The 8088-nt window shown below is 33.7% G+C and overlaps 1 pseudogene; it reads right to left on the bottom strand.

Annotated features, from left to right (window-relative positions):
* Nucleotides 1-7282: 7282 nt before the first annotated feature.
* Nucleotides 7283-7399, bottom strand: LOC131805249 (5S ribosomal RNA; annotated as a pseudogene).
* Nucleotides 7400-8088: the final 689 nt, after the last annotated feature.

Here is an 8088-nt window from a genome sequence, read left to right as displayed (position 1 = left end):
CTGAATATTGCCGTTATATTGGTGCCTATACGACGTGGACCCACACAGGCATTATTTGTCATGAGTCATTACCAAATTCAAATTCGGAACTTGAAATAAACGCGAATAATGTAGCTAAAATCATCAAAGTATAGAATATAGGAAGTATCGTTATATCGGAGCTGTGCGAAGACCTGAACCTGCGTAGACAATTTTTGTCATATTCTGTAGCATCCATTACGAACTTCAAATACGACATTTCAAACAACTTCGGTGAGTATTGTGCCTAAACTCGTCAAAATACCGAATATAGGGAGGTACTGGTATATGGGGCCTATACGAAGACCCGGACCTGCATAGACAATTTTCTGTCACAGACTGGAGTTTCCATTACGAACTCTAAATGCGTAATTTTAAACAATTTTGGTGAATAAATACAAAATTTTGAACAATTCCGATTAATAACGTCGCTAAAATCATCAAAATACCGAATATCGGGAGGTACCGTTATATGGGGGCTATATGAAAACGTGGACCTATATGGCCCATTTACGAACTTAACCTGCCTACTGTAAAAATAAACATGTGTGCAAAATTTTAGCCTTGTATCTCAATTCGTTCGAAAGATAGCCTGATTACAACAGACAGACGGACAGACAGACAGACAGACGGACATCGCTAAATCGACTTAGAATTTTACGCTGATGAAGGGCCATTGGAGGACTCTTTTGGAATTGGGTTTATTGGATTTTTACTCAATGGGTAATTTTTCCTGAGGACAGAGGCAAAGGTTGCCCCCGTACGAATCTCTTTTAGACGTTCTGATCTTTGTTTATCAATGTCTACTCTCTTTTGTTTTTCTTCTTGTTTTTTTGCGAAGGAATCCTATTCTGATTGGACAATCTGGGGAATATGCCATATGTCCTTCGGTGCTGCAATTAATGTATTTAATTGTTAATCGCTGTGGTCCAATCATATGTTCACTTTCAATGTTATTTTCATTGTCATTAGAGACAATGATACATTTGTTCCCCACATTTATCCCCACATCTTTCACAGTGATATGGCATGCCACAATTACTTGCAACATGCCAATAGCCCTGACAGCTACGACATTGAGGAATATCTTTCGCCTGATATTTTTTGTATACCACATCACAATTTATGATTTTTCTTATTTCATATAATTTCTGGATATCTGTTGATCTACTAAATCTAATTATCCATTTGTTGGGAGAAATATTTTTAATATATAGAATGTCAATGGGAAATTCTAAATTCAAGAGAAATTCCTTACTCTTCTGAGAGTCCTTCAACTACAACAGAATAAGGTAATAACTCCTTAGGAGTGTGTGTCTTAAATTGATATTTTCTCCCTCGCAGGAGGGATTTTACATTTTCAAAATTATCAAGACCCTGTATTCTAACAGAAAATGCCGTTTTTCTTATAATCTTAATAGAAAAATTATTTTTTCCTATACTTAGATCTAATATATTGGCTTATTGAAAAATTTTTCCCCCCAGGCAGCTTCGGCGTCTTGCCAGCCTTTACTGGATTACTGCCTGTATCCAGTACTAACCGCTAAGTACTAACCGCGCCCGACGCTGCTTAATTTCGGTGATCGGACGAGATGTTGTTACTGCTGTAGCTTGTTTTTTTTTTTTTTTTTTTTTTTTTTTTTTTGAGGGTCCATTCATGAATGATGATTTTTCTCCCCAGGCAGCTTTGGCGTCTTGTCTGCCTTTACTGGATTACGGCCTGTATCTTTATTTGGTTTCTCTTCAATGTCCATACTATTTGGCATTTGTAATTGTTTGGCTGCTTCAAATTCAACTGTTTGATTGTTGTTTTCCACGGCTACTTGTTTTTGTAAAGTAGCTATAACTCGCTTATAGCTGTTTTCCTTTGAATGAGCATCTGCCAATTATTTGGCTGTGAAATCCAGCTGACTGCGTAATGATTTCATTTCAGTCGCCAAAATTCGATTAGATTCTTCCAATCGGCTTACAGATTTTGTAGTTCGGCAATTGTAGCTCCTACTTTCATATTTTCATATGCGTTGTCTGCTTACGCTTGCTGTTCTTCCTCTTCTTTTTCCGTACGATATCCGATAGGCCCGTACGAGAAGAATCGCTTGTTGCATAGTTTTCGTTGCAGAGTATTACTTCATCTACGCACAATCTAGAATCTGTTGGTATGCCTGTTGTAACTGCAGGCAACACTTCATTTTGATTTTTGAACATACACACGAACGAATAAGGGATTGTATGCTTGTTTCGATTAAAGGAAATAAACAGTTTTCTTACAAGTATGGAATAAAAATATTTCAAAGATGAACTTTAAAATGATTTTTAAACAACGTTAAAGCAAATATTAAAAGCAAATAAGTATGTTTTATACTTTACTTTTAAAATAGAGAAAATAAATCTTATATTGTTATTTTTAAACCATAGAAGAAAAGATATTTTACAACGTTCAAAAATATGTTTTAATGGAATAAGGTAATAACTCCTTAGGAGTGTGTGTCTTAAATTGATATTTTCTCCCTCGCAGGAGAGATTTTACATTTTCAAAATTATCAAGACCCTGTATTCTAACAGAAAATGCCGTTTTTCTTATAATCTTAATAGAAAAAATATTTTTTCCTATACTTAGATCTAATATATTGACTTATTGAAAATTTTTTTCCCCCCAGGCAGCTTCGGCGTCTTGCCTGCCTTTACTGGATTACTGCCTGTATCCAGTACTAACCGCGCCCGACGCTGCTTAATTTCGGTGATCGGACGAGATGTTGTTACTGCTGTAGCTTGTTGATTTTTTTTTTTTTTTTTTTTTGAGGGTCCATTCATGAATGATGATTTTTCTCCCCAGGCAGCTTTAGCGTCTTGCTTGCCTTTACTGGATTACGGCCTGCTCTTTATTTGGTTCATCTTCAATGTCCATACTATTTGGCATTTGTAATTGTTTGGCTGCTTCAAATTCAACTGTTTGATTGTTGTTTTCCACGGCTACTTGTTTTTGTAAAGTAGCTATAACTCGCTTATAGCTGTTTTCCTTTGAATGAGAATCTGCCAATTGTTTGGCTGTGAAATCCAGCTGACTGCGTAATGATTTCATTTCAGTCGCCAAAATTCGATTAGATTCTTCCAATCGGCTTACAGATTTTGTAGTTCGGCAATTGTAGCTCCTACTTTCATATTTTCATATGCGTTGTCTGCTTACGCTTGCTGTTCTTCCTCTTCTTTTTCCGTACGATATCCGATAGGCCAGTACGAGAAGAATCGCTTGTTGCATAGTTTTCGTTGCAGAGTATTACTTCATCTACGCACAATTTAGAATCTGTTGGTATGCCTGTTGTAACTGCAGGCAACACTTCATTTTGAGTGTTGAACATACACACGAACGAATAAGGGATTGTATGCTTGTTTCGATTAAGGGAAATAAACAGTTTTCTTACAAGTATGAAATAAAAATATTTCAAAGATGAACTTTATAATGGTTTTTAAACAACTTTAAAGCAAATATTAAATGCAAATAAGTATGTTTTATACTTTATTTTTCAAAATAGAGAAAATAAATCTTATATTGTTATTTTTAAACCATAGAAGAAAAGATATTTTACAACGATCAAAAATATGTTTAACTGAAAATCAATACATTATACTCATTAGCTATTCAAAGTAACGTTAATTTTTTTATTTATTTTTTTTTTAACTAAAAAAAAAATAAAATAAGACAGTGTTTGGCTTGCTTGTTTGGGATATTTTGTTTTGCAAAATCGTCAGGCAAAATCCCATTATTGTTGTTTTTATAAAAACAACGTTTGTTTATGAGTGGAGAACGATGGTAATGTTTACCAGGGGGTAAGGCAGGGAATACCTAGGTTTCGGAAAGAGCCACCAATCCTCATCAGTTCCGTTGTTTCTTGTCTGGGATATTCTCCCCAGAAGTTATTTCAAAAATAACTTCTATGACAAAAAACATTTTTTTTTTACCCAAGTGACGAGATCGTAAGCTCAATAGAAGAGGAACAAAAGAATTACATAAAACTAAAATTCTTTTGGAAAATCTTCTAAATCTTACAACCGCACTTATAAACATTTACAACTTTCTCCACTTGTTATGCTTTCGTTCAACCTGAACGAAGTAACATAACCATGTAAGTTTGTTTTGTCTGTTACAACAAAAACCCCTTCGTCGACCGTGCCTGTGTCTATTAATAGAACAGTGTTTGGCTTGCTTGTTTGGGATACCATAGTATTTTGTTGTTGCAAAATCGTCAGGCAAAATCCCATTATTGTTGTTTTTATAAAAACAACGTTTGTTTATGAGTGGAGAACGATGGTAATGTTTACCAGGGGGTAAGGCAGGGAATACCTATTTTTCGGAAAGAGCCGCCAATACTCATCAGTTCCCTTGTTTCTTGTCTGGCATATTCTCCCCAGAAGTTATTTCAAAAATAACTTCTATGACAAAAAACATTCTTTTTTTTAACCAAGTGACGAGATTGTAAGCTCTATAGAAGAGGAACAAAAGAATTACATAAAACTAAAATTCTTTTGGAAAATCTTCTAAATCTTACAACCGCACTTATAAACATTTACATCTTTCTCCACTTGTTATGCTTTCGTTCAACCTGAACGAAGTAACATAACCATGTAAGTTTGTTTTGTCTGTTACAACAAAAACCCCTTCGTCGACCGTGCCTGTGTCTATTAATAGAACAGTGTTTGGCTTGCTTGTTTGGGATACCATACATTTTTTTTGTTTTTATAAAAACAACAATAATGGGATTTTGCCTGACGATTTTGCAACAACAAAATACTATGGTATCCCAAACAAGCAAGCCAAACACTGTTCTATTAATAAACACAAACACGTTCCAAATGGTGGAGGGTATTCAAAGTTCGGCCCGGCCGAACTTACTGCTTTTTTACTTGTTATAGTTATAATGTAATATATCTTTCTCTCAGCAGCTTGTATGTTGTGAAGGGGTATATTAAATTTATTTTATTTTCAGACTCAAAATCATAGGTAGGAAGCCACTTTTGGTTTTCAGAGATAATACCAGGTGTTGCAATAAAATAATCAATGTATGAATCATTTTTTAAATCCTGCCCCCCCTCTTACTTTGATGTTTCGCATTCAGATCGCAACCAATAAGCACATCATTGATTGCGCCCAAATCAGCGATGTTATCAAGACTAGAGATTCGAAATTTTGTGGTTGGACTATGATACAGGGCCACAATAACAATAAATGTTCCATCAGATCTGAATAATTTGATAACACAAGACTCAATTTCACCCGTATTTATCATTATTCTCTCTGATTTTAAATTATTTCTTACCAATATAGCTGTTCCCCCTCCTGAGTTGTTTTCCGGCATTGTTTATGAAGAGTATATCCCTCAAAATCAACTCTATGTTTAAGAGACAGTTTATGTTTCGCCAGTAGTAACACGTCAGGCTTCTTCTCTCGATAGACACTATAAAATTGACATTGAGAAAAGGCTAAGCATGGCAGTAGGTTTACCTTCAGCCATACTAATCTCCTGATAGTGTGTTCTTTTAAGAGATTTGGTAAACTTGCCATACTAGAAGCGCCATTGGAGGACTCTTTTGAAGTTGGGTTTATTGGATTTTTACTCAATGGGGTATTTTTCCTGAGGACAGAGGCAAAGGCTGCCCCCGTACGAATCTCTTTTAGACGTTCTGATCTTTGTTTATCAATGTCTACTCTCTTTTGTGTTTCTTCTTTTTTTGCGAAGGAATCCTATTCTGATTGGACAATCTGGGGAATTTGCCATATGTCCTTCGGTGCTGCAATTAATGCATTTGATTGGTAATCGCTGTGGTCCAATCATATGTTCACTTTCAATGTTATTTTCATTGTCATTAGAGACAATGATACATTTGTCGCGATCATGAGATTCCCCACATCTTTCACAGTGAAATGGCATGCCACAATTACCTGCAACATGCCAATAGCCCTGACAGTTACGACATTGAGGAATATCTTTCGCCTGATATTTTTTGTATACCACATCACAATTTATGATTTTTCTTATTTTATATAATTTCTGGATATCTGTTGATCTACTAAATTAAACTATCCATTTGTTGGGAGAAATATTTTTAATATATAGAATGTCAATGGGAAATTCTAAATTCAAGAGAAATTCCTTACTCTTCTGAGAGTCCTTCAACTACAACAGAATAAGGTAATAACTCCTTAGGAGTGTGTGTCTTAAATTGATATTTTCTCCCACGCAGGAGGGATTTTACATTTTCAAAATTATCAAGACCGTGTATTCTAACAGAAAATGCCGTTTTTCTTATAACCTTAATAGAAAAATTATTTTTTCCTATACTTAGATCTAATATATTGGCTTATTGAGGGTCCATTAATGAATGATGATTTTTCTCCCCCCAGGCACCTTCAGCATCTTGCCTGCCTTTACTGGATTACGGCCTATATCCAGATCTTTATTTGGTTCATCTTCAATGTCCATACTATTTGGCATTTGTAATTGTTGTTTTTACGGCTACTTGTTTTTGTAAAGTAGCTATAACTCGCTTATAGCTGTTTTCCTTTTAATGAGCATCTGCCAATTGTTTGGCTGTGAAATTCAGCTGACTGCGTAATGATTTCATTTCAGTCGCCAAAATTCGATTAGATTCTTCCAATCGGCTTACAGAAATTTGTAGTTCGGCAATTCTCATATGCGTTGTCTGCTTACGCTTGCTGTTCTTCCTCTTCTTTTTCCGTACGATATCCGATAGGACCGTACGAGAAGAATCGCTTGTTGCATAGTTTTCGTTGCAGAGTATTACTTCATCTACGCACAATTTAGAATCTGTTGGTATGCCTGTTGTAACTGCAGGCAACACTTCATTTTGAGTGTTGAACATACACACGAACGAATAAGAGATTGTATGCTTGTTTCGATTAAGGGAAATAAACAGTTTTCTTACGAGTATGAAATAAAAATATTTCAAAGATGAACTTTAAAATGATTTTTAAAACAACTTTAAAACAAATATTAGATGCAAATAAGTATGTTTTATACTTTATTTTTCAAAATAGAGAAAATAAATCTTATATTATTATTTTATCATTAGCTATTCAAAGTAACGTTCATTTTTTTCTTTTTTTGAATTAAAAAAATAGAATAAAAGCTATTTAAAATATTTTTTTACAAAAAAAAAAAAATAAAAATTATTTTTTAAATATAAAAAAATATTTTTCAAATTAGAACAAATATTTTTTAAAATAAAAAAATATAAAAAAGTTGGACAATGCCAACAACACGCGGTGTTCCCAAGCGGTCCCCCATCTAAGTACTAAACGCGCGACGCTGCTTTATTTCGGTGATCGGACGAGAACCGATGTACTCAGCGTGGTATGGTCGTTGGCAAAGAAGCATAGTTTATTTTGCTTCACATGCCTAACAGTGAATGCTATATTAAGACAACGTCTTTTGAGTGTTGAACATACACACGAACGAATAAGGGATTGTATGCTTGTTTCGATTAAGGGAAATAAACAGTTTTCTTACAAGAATGAAATAAAAATATTTCAAAGATGAACCTTAAAATGATTTTAAAAACAGCTTTAGTATGTTTTATACCTTATTTTTTAAAATAGGGAAAATAAATCTTATATTATTATTTTTAAACCATAAAAGAAAAAAAATATTTTACAACGTTCAAAAATTAGTTTTTTAATAGCTATTCAAAGTAACGTTATTTTTTTTTTTTTTTTTTTGAATTAAAAAAATAAGATAAAAGCTATTTAAAAGATATTTTTACAAAATAAATAAAAAATAATTTGTTAAATATAAAAAATATTTTTTAAATTAGAAAAAATATTTTTTAAATTAAACAAGTAAAAAAGCAGTAAGTTCGGCCGGGCCGTACTTTGAATACCCTCCACCATTTGGAACGAATTAGAAAATTCTCACAAAAATAAAATCCATTAAAAATTATTTTAAAATCTTTAAAATATCTAATATAGGAAGGTGCCGATATATGGGGGATATACGATATTGTGCACCCTTAAAGACAAATCTATATCTGCGTGTAAAGTACTCACAAGGAACTCCT

This window comes from Musca domestica, unplaced genomic scaffold, assembly GCF_030504385.1.
Source record: "Musca domestica strain aabys unplaced genomic scaffold, Musca_domestica.polishedcontigs.V.1.1 5, whole genome shotgun sequence".
Classification (NCBI taxonomy): Eukaryota; Metazoa; Arthropoda; class Insecta; order Diptera; family Muscidae; genus Musca; species Musca domestica.
This window is presented reverse-complemented; position numbering and strand designations above follow the sequence as displayed.